At 34.1% G+C, this 17722-nt stretch overlaps 1 protein-coding gene and 1 long non-coding RNA gene across 2 annotated transcripts in view; one reads left to right on the forward strand and one right to left on the reverse strand.

Moving 5' to 3' along the window:
• Nucleotides 1-1528: 1528 nt before the first annotated feature.
• LOC143199770 (uncharacterized) lies at nucleotides 1529-3339 on the reverse strand. Its single transcript, XR_013006539.1, has 3 exons — nucleotides 3114-3339; nucleotides 2879-3052; nucleotides 1529-2810 (listed from the first exon to the last, which is right to left on the reverse strand). It is a non-coding gene; the product is annotated as an uncharacterized LOC143199770 (long non-coding RNA).
• A 10074-nt stretch (nucleotides 3340-13413) lies between these two features.
• LOC143200049 (alpha-2B adrenergic receptor) overlaps nucleotides 13414-17722 on the forward strand; it is a 619947-nt gene continuing 615638 nt past the window's right edge. The window contains exon 1 of the mRNA XM_076410305.1: nucleotides 13414-13812. The gene's annotated coding sequence lies outside the window, so the exon portion shown is untranslated. The remainder of the gene's footprint in view (nucleotides 13813-17722) is intronic.

Here is a 17722-nt window from a genome sequence, read left to right on the forward strand (position 1 = left end):
ATGGAGTATTATCTGTGGAGCGTGTTTTTTTATAAATCAATTTTAGAGCGAAGACGGCGGGTGAATTGAGCCTGATTCAATGGAGAATTATAATGAATGCTTGCGTTTTTATATACACGTAGACAATACGTCACAATGTTCAGTTAGAGTGAAGCCCCATTATATGGGATTGTATCGGAAATAATATACATCAGTATCAACCTACTTGAGTAAGTCTTCTACTAGGTTTTTGAAACAATATCTGTTACCGTAGTAGCAAGACCTGGTAAAATCGGATGTCCTCTGGTATGAGCCGACAATAATGTGCGAAAAAGATTAAGGGTGAGGCCCAAAGAAGTTTCGGAAACTGTCGTAAATCCCATTGCGACGCCAAGCACAGTCTTTGATGGAATTATTGGTTACGCGATTGCAATTGATCAATGCAATTGAAGGAGGCGACTAAAAAAATACCATAGTTGATCAATAGGTATGGTGTTGACTTTCTTCAGAGCACCGATAGATCACAGTGAGTAGCAAAAATATATAGAGATTTACCGTTAAGTTATGTAGTCTGTAAAATTGTTTGAATAAACTGGCTTAATATAAATTAATTTAAAGCTGCAGTTTCAATTTCAAAAGAACAGTTTCTAGTTATTTGGTTAGAAATTTGATAAACTACAGTAGCGAAATTATGGTTTTGTCAAAAAATTGGAAATCTATACAATTAGTCAAAACGCTAAATCAGTAAGATCAATTGAAAAGTCCCCGGCCTACCAGAGTAAAACACATTTTTTTGGCAAAATTCGTTTTTTTTTCAACATATTTTCATTCAAGGGTGATACAGTGATTATGGCGACCCTCCAACTTTTTGATACCATTTTTGTAGTACGATTTGTCCTTTGTTTCAAATAGGCCTCAGCTTTGGCGATCACCTCTTCATTCGACGTAAATTTCTTCACAGCGCGCATTATTTTTGAAATCTGGGAACAGGAAATAGTCACTCGGGGCCAGATCTCGAGAATACGGTGGATCAGGGAAGCTCAATTCATAGATTTTTGCAATAGTTTTCACTGACTTTTGACACGATTGACTTGTGACACGGTCTTGGTGTAGCAGCACCTAGTTTTTCTTCAAATTCGGCCGTTTTTCGGCGATACCGTCCTTTAAACGGTCCAATAACGCTATGTAGTAGCCGCTATTGATGGTCCATGCGTATCCCAAAATATAGACTCTATTATCTTGCCAGCCGACTGTTGCACATTTCCACGCTTTGTAGCTGGTTCATCGTGTGCAGTCCCCTCGGATGACTGTCGATTGGATCTATGAGTGAAATGATGGAGCCACGTTTGATCCATTGTCACACATCGACGTAAGAACTTAGGGTTATTACACTTGATCATCTTGAAATACTGCTCCGAATCATGAAGTCGTCGTTGTTTTTGGTCAAAAGTGAGCTTGCGCGGCACCTACTTTGCACAGAGGTTCCTTATACGCAAATATTCGTCTATGATATGATGTACACGTTCAGTTGATATCTTTAGAGCATTTTTAAATAAAATTATATCGTTGTTTACTTAATTATTCCATTTTTCAGTCTTTAAAAAAGTAGTTCTTATATTCTTCCTGTCAGTAAATTTGTTTATTTCATACTATCATTTTGTGTAATATGCTGGAATCTCACCTATTGACCCATTTCCCATTTCCAAAACATATCCAAAAACAATATCTAATTTTATAATTGTTACGTAAAACAAATTATACACAAAACTCAAAAAACAAACATAAGAAACAAGCACGAAAATTCCAGAGCAAAACTTAGGACAAAAAAACTGGCGGTTGTTCTTCTTGCCATTTGGTGGCCAAGATCCACATCGTGAACATTGGAATAACCTAAAAATTAGCATTACTAATTACTAAATTACAGTTTAAAATGTACTCCTTGCTGCTAATTTTGTCTATTAAATAATAACCATTTCTCCAGAGATGTATGTGAGGAATTAGTTCACATTTCATTTGAAAGAATCTACATCTCTGAAATTGTATTTCATTTGTGCACTTGTTATCAAATCTCGCTTGTATAACTGGTTCCAAATATATAAAACAAATTATTAAATTATAATATTAATAAAATATTATATTATCATTAATCATTATATTGCTCTAGCTGGACCCCATGAAGATTTACAGTAGCAATCCATCCTTTGGCAACACTATGGTCTTTTATTCATTAATTCTCAAGCCATATGGTTCCGTAGTGTGAACTATAAATTGAAGCCTCTTTATTAAATAATAAATAATTATATCATCTCAACAAATGAATTAAAGCACAATGTAATTCAATAATTAATTTATGGCAACAGGCAAATTTAGGGGCACAATAACTCGTCGATGAATAAGAGTCGAATTGGAGTATATGCATTCTAGCCTCTATGTTTTATGAATAATGAACCACAGGTAAAACTGACGTCGGCTAAAACAACACTTCGGCCACAGGCTGCCAACCTTCAAATTGCAAAAACTCACATAATTTCGCGTAGATCGTTCTAATTGAATTCGCACCAATCGATAGAATAATATATTACCCAATCAAGAAGTTACAGTTAATTAGTTGATTACATAATGGAAATACTGAAATAGTAACGCAATATTCGCGACGATAAATACGGATGCAAATTGGCCTAGCTCACCTATAGATTCAATTCAATTAACTTACCAGATACTCTCTACTGGAACGGGCGACAACTAAACAATTCCTTTTGTTGATGACGTTCCGAAGTTTAGAGTTTAAACTATCTTCCGGATTATACACTTATTTAAGTTACTGGAAAAATCTAAAAATTAGCAGTTTAAAATGTATTTCCTACTAGTAATTTTGTCTATTAAATAATCACCACTTTACCAGAGATGTATGTGAGGAATTCGTTCACTTTCCATTCGAAACATTCTGCATCTCTGAAACTGTATTTCATTTGTGAACTTGTTATCGAATTTTAAACGAATAACTTCATTTCTAATAGCGTATCGAAAAACATGAGTAATTTGGCTTATGCATCAGATTTGAAACATCACAAGCCTACAATTTTTCGGATATAAAGGGATTAACAAGATAAGTATTTGAAAGAGGCGGATTTTACACTTGGTTGTAGAATTTCCCCTCTTTCACTTTTTAGAAAGGCAAAAGCTCCTGTTGCTTGACCGATTCCACTTTTATCTCTTGTTTTACTGGTTTCAAATACATGAAACCCTAGCCTTGGTCTAACTGGACCCCATTAAGATTTACAGTAGGAATCCATCCGTACTTTGGCAATACTATCGTCTTTTCTTCATTAATTCTCAAGCCATATGGTTCCGTAGTGTGAACTATACATTGAGCTCTCTCTATTAAATAATAAATAATTATATTATCTCAACAAATGAATTAAAGCATAATGTCATTAGATAATTAATTTATAGCAACTGGCAAACTGAAGGGCATAATAAAGCGTGGATGAATAAGAGCCGAATTGGAGTATATGCATTCTACCCTCTATGTTTTACAAAATAATGAACCACAGGTAAAACAGGCGTCGGCTAAAATAACATTTCGGCCACAGGCTGCCAACCTTCAAATTGCAAAAACTCACATAATTTTGCGTAGATCGTTCTAATTGAATTCGCACCAATCGTTAGAATAACGTATTACCGAACCAAGAAGTTACAGTTAATTAGTTGAGTACATAATGGAAATACTGAAATAGTAAGGCAATATTCGTGACGATAAATACGGATGCAAATTGGCCTAGCTCGCCTCCAGAATAAATTCAATTAACTTACCAGATACTCTCTAATGGAACGGGCGGCAACTAAACAATTCCTTTTGTTGATGACGTTGCGAAGTTCAGAGTTTAAACTATCTTCCGGATTATACACTTATTTAAGTTACTAGAAAAATCAAAAAATTAGCGTTACTAATTAACAAATTGTAGTTTAAAATATAGTTCCTGCTGCTAATTGTCTATTAAGTAATCACCACTTTGCCAGAGATGTATGTGAGGAATTCGTTCACTTTCCATTCGAAAGATTCTGCGTCTCTGAAACTGTATTTCATTTGTGCACATGTTATCGAATCTTAAACGAATCACTTCGTTTCTAACACTATATCGAAAATAAACATGAATAATTTGGCTTATGCATCAGATTTGAAACACCTCAAGCCTACAATTTTTCGGATATAAAAGGATTAACAAGATAAGTGTTTGAAAGAGGCGGATTTTAGACTTGGTTGTAGAATTTCCCCTCTTTCACTTTTTAGAAACGCAAAAGCTCTTGTTGCTTGACCGATTCCACTTTTATCTCTTGTTTTACTAGTTCCAAATACATGAAACCCTAGCTTTGGTCTAACTGGACCCTATTAAGATTTACAGTAGGAATCCGTCCGTTTTGTGGCAATACTATGGTCTTTTCTTCATTAATTCTCAAGTCATATGGTTCCGTAATATGAACTATACATTGAGCTCTCTCTATTAAATAATAAATAATTATATTATATCAGCAAATCAATTAATGCATAATGTAATTAGATAATTAATTTGTAGCAACTGGCAAACTTAAGGGCATAATAAAGCGTCGATGAATAAGAGCCGAATTGGAGTATATGCATTCTACCCTCTATGTTTTATGAATAATGAACCACAGGTAAAACAGGCGTCGGCTAAAATAACATTTCGGCCAGAGGCTGCCAACCTTCAAATTGCAAAAACTCACATAATTTTGCGTAGATCGTTCTAATTGAATTCGCACCGATCGTTAGAATAACGTATTACCGAATCAAGAAGTTACAGTTAATTAGTTGATTACATAATGGAAATACTGAAATAGTAACGCAATATTCGTGACGATAAATACGGATGCAAATTGGCCTAGCTCACCTATAGATTCAATTCAATTAACTTACCAGATACTCTCTACTGGAACGGGCGACAACTAAACAATTCCTTTTGTTGATGACGTTCCGAAGTTTAGAGTTTAAACTATCTTCCGGATTATACACTTATTTAAGTTACTGGAAAAATCTAAAAATTAGCGTTACTAATTAAAAAAATTGCAGTTTAAAATATATTTTGCTGCTACTAATTTTGTCTATTAAATAATCACCACTTTACCAGAGATGTATGTGAGGAATTCGTTCACTTTCCATTCGAAACATTCTGCATCTCTGAAACTGTATTTCATTTGTGAACTTGTTATCGAATTTTAAACGAATAACTTCATTTCTAATAGCGTATCGAAAAACATGAGTAATTTGGCTTATGCATCAGATTTGAAACATCACAAGCCTACAATTTTTCGGATATAAAGGGATTAACAAGATAAGTATTTGAAAGAGGCGGATTTTAGACTTGGTTGTAGAATTTCCCTTCCTTTCACTTCTTGGAAAGGCAAAAGCTCCTGTTGCTTGACCGATTCCACTTTTATCTCTTGTTTTACTGGTTTCAAATACATGAAACCCTAGCCTTGGTCTAACTGGACCCCATTAAGATTTACAGTAGGAATCCATCCGTACTTTGGCAATACTATCGTCTTTTCTTCATTAATTCTCAAGCCATATGGTTCCGTAGTGTGAACTATACATTGAGCTCTCTCTATTAAATAATAAATAATTATATTATCTCAACAAATGAATTAAAGCATAATGTCATTAGATAATTAATTTATAGCAACTGGCAAACTGAAGGGCATAATAAAGCGTGGATGAATAAGAGCCGAATTGGAGTATATGCATTCTACCCTCTATGTTTTATGAATAATGAACTACAGGTAATACAGGCGTCGCTAAAACAACACTTCGGCCACAAGCTACCAACATTCAAATTGCAAAAACTATGTATAATTTATGCGGGTACACATAATTATGCACAGGTCGTTTTAATTGAATTCGCACCAATCGATAGAATAACACATTATCCTATCAAGAAGTTACAGTTAATTAGTTGATTACATAATGGAAATAGTGAAATAGTAACGCAATATTCGCGACGATAAATACGGATGCAAATTGGCCTAGCTCGCCTCCAGAATCAATTCAATTAACTTAGCAGATACTCTCTAATGGAACGGGCGACAACAAAACAATTCCTTTTGTTGATGACGTTCCGAAGTTCAGAGTTTAAACTATCTTCCGGATTATAAACTTATTTAAGTTGAGTGGGTCGGTCGGTTGGTTGGTTCAAGGCGAAAAACGAGACCCCCGCAAGGCGATAAATTATGAATACGGACGAAATTAATTTGGAAATTATTATTGCTGTGGCATTTTCAATTTTTAAATTTGTCGGTCCAGTCTCCGTGTATTCTTTGAATTTTTAATGGGGAATTTTTATTTAGGCGAACGGTTAGATTAAACGTCGGAAACGGTGAATTATGGTGTTCTGGGTGACGCACGTACTTTAAACGCCCAGCCAGTGGTTGTTGACTATTAAGATTTATGCTACTTTAGCCAAATAAGTTTTTGCGGGATTTCTTTTGTGGGACTACACAGGCTGGGAAGCCACCGAAACTTGCTTTTCGGTATATTTCATGTCCACTTTTTTATTTTTCAGGTAAGGATCATTTATCATCACCATTCGCGAGAGAGTCTTTTAGGTAAGTTTTTTTTAACGAACGCGTAAACAACTTGGCAGTCTAGCAAATATTGTGGAAAATTACATACAGTATTGATTGGTTTTTTTATGAATTCCAGTCTATATACATTATATCAAAAAAGTATCGATTTTGTCAGTCCACTCAAGGGTGTTTCGTAGTTTTTATCAGAATTATCTGAAAATTTACATAGAAATTCTGCGATCACAAGCACGAGCATAAAATTGGTATAGTGCATTCAAAGTAATTGAGATGAGGTAGAAGATTTGACTCTCGCATAGTGACTAGATATTGCCCTTTGAGTTGAAGATTGATAACTACTGATATATCTATTTGTCAAATGAACTTGCTTTAATTATTTATTTATAAAACTTCCGATCCGGTGACATTATTTTATTCAGATACTCTATCACGTAAAAATCTGTGAAGACACCATGATCTGGAATGAGTCAATTCCTAATAAACTTATAAAATGCATCGTGGCTGATGGTAAGCCTCGATATATAACAGATTAAAAAGTCTCCCAGACTGACACATAGATGGCACTATTTTAAATCCAATTATTTTTTTAGTTAGCCCTAACCCTCAAAAGATGCGTGTATAAACTTGACATCTGTCGGATCATTAGTTTGTGAATTATTGCATATTGAGTGAAGCAACTTTTGTTATTGTGAAAAAAAATTGATAAAAAGGAAATTCGTGTGTTGATAAGATATCGCTTTTTGAAGGGAAAAACTACAGTTGAAGGCTTGGCTTGAGGCCGAGTTTCACTGCCCCAGGAAAATCAACCATCAAGGATTGGTTATGCTAAGTTTAAACGTGGTGAAATAAGCACTGAAGGAGAACGCAGGGGGCGCCCAAAAGAGGTTGTTACCGATGAAAACATAAAAAATATTCACAAACCAAAACACACTCTAAAGATATCAACTGAACGTGTGCATCATATCATTCACGAATATTTGGGTATAAGAAAGCTCCATGCAAAGTGGGTGCCGCGTGAGCTCACTTGACCAAAAACAAAGGCGAGTTTTAGTCGAATGAAGACGTGATCGCCGAAACTGAGGCTTATTTTGAAGCAAAGGACAAATCGTACCACAAAAATGGTATCGAAAAGTTGGAGGGTCGCTATAATCATTGTATCACGCTTGAAAGGAATTATGTTGAATAATAAAAATAATTTTGCCAAAAAAATGTGTTTTACTATGGTAGGCCGGGGACTTTTCAGTTAACCTCCTATATATATTCGTTCTCTCTTAGAAACTGAAAATTCTCATCATGGATTGGAGAAAACTTATTTCACTTTATGCCAACATGGTAAGTGTATTAGAGAACTGAAAACAGAATGTAATTTCTTGTTTTATTTTTCTGCTTATTTTACTGTCGATCAGAATAATGTCTGAAAAATAAATTTATTTGGGTTCATTTAATCAACCAAACAAGATAATCTTTTGGAGTTTTATTTGAACAAGAATATGAATTTCAGTTATTGTAATAACTACTTAGCTGATATCAGTGGTAAAAAATTGTAAAATTTTTTTTCGTTTGATATGTCAGGCGTTGCAAGCCTTAGACGGATATGGGAATATGAATTTGACATGCAAATCAAGCATCAAGCGTTAAACAACTGCCTCCAATTTCTTCTTCGAAAGAAGTAAAATATTTATAAATAGGTAAAGAATAGCCATCTCATACCGTCTCACAACATTGGAAAAAATTGGACATTGGAAGCGAATTTCTGATTAAATAATCATCAAATACCAAAACCACCGTATTCAGCTTTTATGTCCCCAACAGTGTTCTTTCTTTTTTCAAACTTCAAACTATCCGCTTTCAGTCAATAGAAGACATAAAAGAGAAATGGCGATGATAAGTGAACTAAAAATGTTTTGATAATATTTCTTGTTATTTTATATAATGTTTAAAGTACAAATTTGAAGAGAACTTGATATATAAAATATACATAGCCCAATAAATGATAAATAAAGTATGACGAAATATAATATTAAGATTAAATTATGCTATAATTTTAGTGTTTTAATTCAATATTTTCTATATAAGATTCTTTATAAAAATGGTTTTTAGAAAAATATTAATATAAACAAATCATAAAATAAGTATCATTAGGATATGTTTAACTTGTTTGCTGTGAAGGAAATTAATCGATTCAATTTCAGCTAACCTATAACCTATAACCTGTGAACCTATAACAACTTTTCATTGATTTCTTTAAATAATCTACATTTCATATTGCAATTTATAGAAGTGTTTGTGGGATGCAGTTCTCTTCATGCCTTTCGACATTGATTAGTGTCCAAACCTTTAACATTTACAGCAATCCATCACAAGTCATATACACCGCTGAAGGAGGATAGTAATCTTAAATTAAATATATATGTTGGTGGCGATCATCTCTCCTTGTTACTTTCCTTTTATTCCAATTATGTCTACAACTAAGGAACCGTATCTACTCTGTTGCAACAACTTGGAACTTCCCCTGGCCATTTCGAGTGTTCTATGATGATGTATGTAGATATAGACAATATAATATACCTTGTTGTATGTTGGCAGCACTACTTCCGTGTAAATAATACCTCGCAAAAGTATTGTTCAGTTTACATGAGAAGTCTTGAAGGTTATATTTGTATGTAATATATTCTTCGTTCTACGACGGTTAAAATAACCGATTTGTATAGGTGAGAGGTTAGCAGGGATGTTTGTGATGAAAACAGCTGAATTTTTTAATATTTCACGAGTGACAGTATCCACGATAATGGTAACATACACAAAACATGGTAAACCATCATTGGCAAAGAGGAAGTGTGCAACTCACTTAAATAAATATAGCTGCGATAAAGATAAAGCTGCGATTCGGACCGTCTGCTTTCTATACTCAAACATAGAGAAAGTTGCGTTATGATTTGGGCGACAATAACATGGTATTCAGCTGGTCCTATCATTCAAATCACCATTCGGATAACTGCGAATGAATATCCCGACATCAAAAAAGGTTCAGTTTTGGTTTAAAGAGTACTAGAATATCTTCAATCGTGTTCCTTGACAAGGATAATCGCCAGACCTCAATGTAATTCAATCGTAATGGGTGTTTTAGAGCAGAATGTGAGGAGCAGATTTCCACCGCCAACATAACTGAAGCAATTGGCGGAAGTTTTGGTACAAGAATGACGCAATATTCCGTGGGAAACTATTCAGATACTGTCAGGTTAGGAACTTTATCTGCTAGAGCTCCATAAAATATAAATGGGGCTATATTGATTAGGATTTCTTCTTTTGAGATGATAATATAGAATCATGAGCACCTCCCTTATTGGGTTACTAACTGCCGATTCTTCATTTGTACAGTCGTCTCAAGCTTGTACAAGATTTTGACTAGCTATGGCATTTGGAATTTGTCTACAAAATAAGCAAATTGTTACCACGGAATTACTGTCGACTGCTGGAATCATATATTTTCCAAAGAAAATTTAGAGTTCCTCATGAAGGGCATTCCCAACACCAAAAACCTATTTCGGCTAGAGTTTCCTAGGGTAGTGTTTTGGGGCCACTCCTGTATCTGCTCTACACTACTGATATCACAACAACACAAGAAACAGTACTTTGGAACATTTGCTAATGCCACAGTTATCATGGCAAAAGGTATATCTGTGCCTAAATCTATAACAAAAGTGGTCAACAAATAGTGGTCAACAAGATACACAAATGTATTAGAGACTGAAAATACAGTTTAATATCGGCGAAATGAAGAATACCTAATTATATATCTTGACGGATGCCCGAATCCTCAAGAAGAAACAGTTAAATAACTTGGCATACATTTCCGATGGTAGGTTAATAGCAGAGCAGATTGGACCTATAGTCAAGCAATTGCACTAGTTAGTCAGAAAATATTTTCAACTTATTTCAACCCAAAATCAAAGAGCTTGGTTTATCAGTTAATTATAAATCCAATTTGTGGGTGCAAATAGGGAATTGCGCTAAAGCATCACGTCAATTATTAATCTAAGGCAGCTAAAACAAATTCCTACGATTACTAACTAATGCTCATCGCTACGTAACCAATGCAGATCTGCACGGTGACCTCGAAATCAAATAGATATACGAAGTGATCCAAGATTTCGCCTTAAAACATGAAATAATATATTCTTAACTTTAGCTTAAGTGGATCATTTTAATTTTTTTTATATTTTAAAGTCACTTTTTTACCAAAGAGGGTTTATCCGGATTGGACCTCTTGTTTTATGTGGGCTCCGAACCACTGTTCTCGGCATTCAGTCTGGCGAGTGACCAACTTAGAAATCATCCCAGAAGACCCGATCTTACCCAGCCTGGCGTGACTGGGATCATTGTGTTTTTATCGGATATTACACTCTTGCCATCAACTCTTGCTAACAATCACAAATATTAAACTATCACAAACATAAATTAAGGAACATGCCCCAGCAGAATTCGAACCGGCGACTACCGCAACAGTAGGTAGACTGTCCTGTCGCTGCGACAATCAAGCCGGCAGTTTTATTTTACTTTACACACTGATGTATTATTACCGTACTCACCTAGCGTATCTATCAATGCAAGTACATCAAAACAGTACTAATAAATTAATTAAATTGTAAATTAAAATTATACTAAACATATTTAGTATAAGATATAATTAATAAAAAAGAGTTTACGTGTACATTTTGTGCTGTTGGGTAGTATATACTCGTTTCCCACGAATTCTGTCGTTCAGTAGAAGAAGCCGGAAACTCCTAGGCGAGAACTTCTTTGATAGTTTATCAAAAATTGTGAAATTGATCAGGAAGTTCAAAAGTTCTATCCAAAAAATAAAACAACCTTTGTTGACAAAAATGGACCATATTTGTTTTATATAAATTTGTGTACGCATTCATTATGAACCAGTTGAACTGCACTAGTATAGCGCCACGTACTATTCCCAGACCCAATGTGTTATAATAACAATGATTAAGCTCATAAATGAGATTATAAAAATTAATATATTATGAGAAAATTCTATTCCGTTATAATAAGCCCCGAACGAAGTTTTTCATTATAAACTCCGAATACAAATTCTCGAGGTGTTCACTTTACAATCTTCAAACTCATTTTAGCCACATTCTAATGCCAGATGTATTCGCAATTTCCATTTAGAGTATACTCCGTAGCCGCAAAAGACCTATTATGTTGGCATACTTAAAAATTTAACTTATTCAAATAGGATAAATTTCGGGGAGCCGTCGCTAACAAATCCGAACCGTACCCCTGTCACTTTTACATTTTAACGGGATATTTTTTCTCTTCCTTCACGTGATTTACAACTCGGCATATTCGAGTCGGATGAGGACGCATTCCGTTCATTATATTAAGGCGGCGAAATTTCCATATTTATTCGAATACTTTTGCGTGAATAAATGAAATACACACGTTCGCTTTTAGGGTTTTATTAAATTTTAGTTTCGTTTAGTATCTCGGCCGCATCTTCTCCATACAAACTCGTCATGGTTTCTGAATGGACGTAAAAATCGAGCCGTTCCGAATTAAAGGTCCAGCGAAAAGTTATTACCCACATATGTTGGCATCTGAATTGAGATAATTACCATGTGGAGTATATATGTTATATCACTCGACTGTTAACTACGGCAACTGTCTGTTCAAAGACGCTGTGGGGAGCTTACGATGGTGAGAGTGTGACCTCTACTTATAGGCAATTTGTTTTATATTCAAATAGGTTTAAATCTTCAGTGTCGTTTTATACTGCGCTTCAACAAGTCGTCCTCTAGGCCCTTTCATATTTCGTAAGGCTATTCTCTAAAATTTACTCAATTAACCGGAATCAAATTCATTATCGAGAACACAGATGTTGTATTGGAAGTGGTTCCGAAGTTACTCGAAGAATTCGAGTTGTAGTTAGATAGAGTTCGGACCAAAAGTCACAACAGCTGGATTGATGGTTTGTGGATTCCAGGCCCAAGCATCACAGTTCAGGGTGTAAGGCAACCAGAGGCGGAGTGAAGTTGCTATGAACTAACATAGCCTACTAAAATATGGACAGAACTACCAAAGGTGGATGGTAGCCCTAGATTATTGGTATCTGGAGTTACCAAATCTGAGGAAGACATCAAACCAACTACGCACCCAAAACAACATTCTACGATTAATTACGGATGATCATAACGTAACCATCGAAGTGCTGAACCATGATCTCAAAATCAAGTGGATACACGAAGTGATTCAATATTTTGCCCTAAAACATGAAATAAGTTTGCTAAATCACAGCAACGTTGAAGAAAGGCAAGTGTTCGACAACATGCGGGGAAATCAGATAATTGAAGCGAATTAAACCACATCAGCTTGTTTAGTGTATAAGTGTATTATTAACTTTAGCTTAAGTAGTTTTAGTAGATTAGTTTTATTTTAATTTGGGAAATACATACTGATGTATTACCCGTACTGTCTTGTACTTGTCACCCGTACTTGGTTGAGTATTAATGCAAATACAACAGAACTGTAGTAATAAATTTATTGTAAATTAAAATAATACTAGGAATATGTAAGGTAGGATGTAATTAATAAAAAAAATTTAGGAAATCCTTCCATTTTTGGGTAGAAACAGTATCATTTAGTAGATAAATAAAGGCAAAATAGCGGACGAACGTACAGGCGATACTTAAAAATAATTTGTTTTAATAATTGTGCATACACTACAAGGACAACGTCGATCTTTGTGGCCATTTCATTAGGAGGGAGATGTTATATAGCGCGAATGTTAACGGGCCTGGCTACGAAAATTGTTTATTCGAGGACGAGGCTAGTAGTGTGTAGGAATGTTCGTCTGGTCGGTCGGAATGTGTGGCTGTCGATGCGATTGTTTGTCCGGACACTTAATAATAATTTGTGGAAGGAATTCGCACGAGAACTGAAAACGCTGGTAGAATAAACACTTTTTTGTTGCGATATTAAATAATACTAATATTAATAATGTGGTCGACGGGAGAATTGACATTATATAACGTTAGGTAGAGGAAGTACTGTAGCGCTGTGGAAGTGCCACTATTACAAGAGGGTAGAGAAAAGAATAGGGAGCGAGACATCGTCGTGGTGGTCTTTTATACCCGGGAACCACATGGTATCAATCTACCAGCGATGCGAACCGTAGACTTTAGACTTTGATGTTGGTGAAGAATGATGATGTAGAATCTTGAAGTAAGTTAAAGAAAAGTTTCCTCTTCCATAACTTATTTATTATAAATAATTGATTGTAAAAACTTATGGCTACCATAGACTGTTGAAAACAATATATAGAGCTAAGAAACGTTTCAAAAATAACATAACGGGTTGGGGTAGGTAAAAAGTAATTTTGGTTTTCCTCGTGCTTTCCAAAGCGAACTTATTCATATAATTTCTAGTTATAGGTGTCGTTTTGATCGATGACCTTTTGCTAATATTCTGGTATAACTACAATAGTGGGCAGAAAAAAAAGTATTGCAGAGACTTCCTTCGTCCAATCTGACAATTTTTAATGAGTAACCATATAGGGACTGGAACTGTTGCGATGCATGAGAAGGCATTTCCTCTTAATCAATTCTGCGTCTTTTATTTCATTCCTTCCTTCATTCGTCGTAGTCATTAATAGCATATATTAGATTTAATCGGGTGGCTGTTGGTTAATAACTCTATTTGTGAAACTTTTGTGGTCTACTTGTGCCTTTTCTATTATTTTTCACAGAGAGGAAACTAAGTTCTCGTATACTATATAAATTTATATGCAACCTATGTATTGAGCTTATTTTGATATTCAATATTATGTAAAGAGTTCGAAACTCTTTTATAATATTCAATAATTTCATCGACTTTTCAACAATTGTGTAACATATTTATATTAAATACCCAAAAATTTCCAGTACAAACACGACCATAGCAATTCTAATGTAGTCAATTACTTAAGTAGTCACCAGCATAATCAATATATAATTTTCGATGAGACTGTACTTAATTTTTCCCTGTACGGTAGTAAAAAATAAAAAATAGGGATCTAATCTGGCTCTATTTTAAACAATATATTATTAATCATAAATCCACCATTTCATTATAGAATTAATGTTTTTTATGTTTTAAAGTATAATTTTACTCTAACAACTATAACTTATCGTGGACTCCGAGCCTCCTCAGAGTTAAGCCTACCTGGCAAGTGGTCAACTTAGTGATCTTCCCAGAAGACATCCGTTCTTACCCAGCTTGTTTCCTAGCGTGAAGGGTATGATATACCTTGTCGGATTCTGCACACTTGCCTTATGGACAATCGTATTTATAAATAATTACAAACATAAAATTGCAACCATAGCCCAGTATGATTCGAACTCATAACTATAGCAACAGTAGGAACCATCCTGTCACCTTGACCACCATACCAACCAGCAACCGGCTAAAATATACTATTGGAAATAATCACATGGTTTTGCTGAAGCAATATATTAATTCTCAGGTAGCGAGTAATTAATTGTAAACATTGTGATAATCAACCTACATTATTTTAAAAAATATATTCTGTATAATATATTCCTTATATCATAACTAACTAATTATAAATTTAATCACATTATTTTCTAATTTTCAATATTGAAGTTTGATGCAGTAGTCAACTTATATTCTGTTAGTTTAAACCGATATCGTTTCGGATTTACGTCTGAACTTCGGATCGACCAATTTGGAACTTTCGAACGATGCGTCAGAAGCAAGTCCTTGACCATAACAAGGGCTCCGGTAATGTCATGAAGGGTAGGAACTGGAGATGGATAATTTCCATTAATTTGACTTTCCAATGAATTAATATAGATTGACATTATAGGTAAATAGAATGCAAGATCTATATATATATATATATATATATATATATATATATATATATATATATATATATACATATATATATATATATATATATATATATATATATATATATATATATATATATATATATATATATATATAGATCTTGCATTCTATTTACAATACATTGACATCTTACATACATTGACATTATAGGTAAATAGAATGCAAGATCTATATATATATATATATATATATATACATATGTATATAAAAGCAGATAGTCACCAACGAATAATATACTTGTAGGATAATATATATAAGGCGCTTGCATGTACTTTTATCAGCGATATATTTGGGTATTAATGTAATTAATTTAAACAACTGTTAAACTGCCAAATTTGTTGCTTTTGATATTTTTTTACCCAAAATAACAGTTTTCCATATAGTATTATAGAGTATATACTAATAGTAATGGAGCTACTACTGCCATATCAAGCGCAAAATGTCAAAGGTGACCCATGGGGAAACATAAATATCGACACCGACGGAAATATTCAAAGCTATAAAATCTTGCTTGCTATATACTGGGATTAGTAAGTTGTAGTGTTACGATCAATTAAAAATTGATGTCTGCCGACGTCAATTCAATGAATTATTATTGCTAAAGAAACAATAACAAGTAAAATACTCAAAACCTTCCACTTTTATGATAACACTCGGTCACATATTACAAGAGTTTTGTATGATACCACTTGAGAGATATCTTCTCGTTACCACTTTTTTAGATTAATACAGCATGGCTAGGTTGCGGCACATTTTCGAAAATAATAATTTATATCTCAAGATATATGTAAATATTTCCTCAAAATTTCATATACCATTGTAACCACCTTGAGGCATGTCCAATTTTATATCTTATATTAACGGTCTACAAAATACCCAGAAAATATTTCCAGATATATAGAAAATATACCAGATTTCCAGATATTGAACACGGATTACGGATATCATTGAAGGGTACTTTAATTCATTCATACACTGACCAGTGTTCAGTGCAGTCGTTTCACCATCGACTGACAGGATTCTATTCAGGTAACTCAGCGCCGATCCCTTTCATCTAGAATTTTCTAATTATTTTATATCCTCAATAAATCACGGTTACATAATGTAACCATCATCATTTTATTTTGGCCCTACCTCCATTCACCGAGTCATAGAAATCCCTAAACTATCAAACTTTATATATAAATAGGCAAATTATTTTTAGTCAAATTTTATCCTTGTTAAGCTTTTGTGAAATATGTTCAGCGTTTCGTTACTTCAAACCAAAATTTCACTTCGAAACCACTCTGTATGTCTAATTGACGTATAAAGTCTGCCCATCTGACTTCTGCTGTTCCAAAAATAATATGTTCTATAGATAATTCTAACAAGTAACATGTTGAAAACTTTAACCCAAATACATTATATTGAAAAGCATTGCAAGGAAGGATTATCAACTTGAAATGGACGAGATAAGACTATGACATCTTTTATAATCATAGTGGTATAAATATAATTTTTGAAGATCTATTTTAGTTGAATTTCTCAACTCTCACCATATTAAAATCAGTTAGTAGATTGGGGTATTAAAAGCAAAATAAGAAAAACCCACTAAATACACCCTGGAGGCACCGAAAGCCTTTTCATTTTTTGAATAAAATACATTCCGAAGAACGTATATTATTCGACCCTTAAATCATCGACTGTACGCATTTTTCTTCCTCTGAAAAGGCAATTGTGTCATGTTTTATTATACACAATGGACCAATATGATGCTGATACCCGTCGATTCTACTCCCTCACGATCAAGTTGGATGTACAGGCAACGCCCATACCTTTTCGTATATTTTGCTACATAATTTATAGCCGGCCAATTGGTTATGAGTCCAAAATAAATTGGGGTGTGTTTCTGATACGATTAGAGAGATTTATTGTTCCCCCTTAGCTTTGCCGTTATTTGAATATGATCAAAGTTTCAGCCTATTTAGTTTACTAAATATATATAATATAGACAGGGTGTCCCAAAAGAATTGTATGAAACATTTAAGCCATGATTTTATTAAATCACATAAATTTAGTAACATAGATCTTTAGGAATAATATATACAGCCAGTTTCGAAGTCGCCTCCTCAAGCGACGATACACAGCGAAAACGTGGCCTTGGATCGCAAGCCTTTTGCGACAATCGGTTGCAGTCTCGACGCAGCGATTGCTTCAGCAATTTCAAACTTTCGTTACGTGT

The sequence above is a fragment of the Rhynchophorus ferrugineus genome, unplaced genomic scaffold (genome assembly GCF_030347505.1).
Source record: "Rhynchophorus ferrugineus isolate W39M unplaced genomic scaffold, kcgeb_rfMv2 rfM7, whole genome shotgun sequence".
Classification (NCBI taxonomy): domain Eukaryota; kingdom Metazoa; phylum Arthropoda; class Insecta; order Coleoptera; family Curculionidae; genus Rhynchophorus; species Rhynchophorus ferrugineus.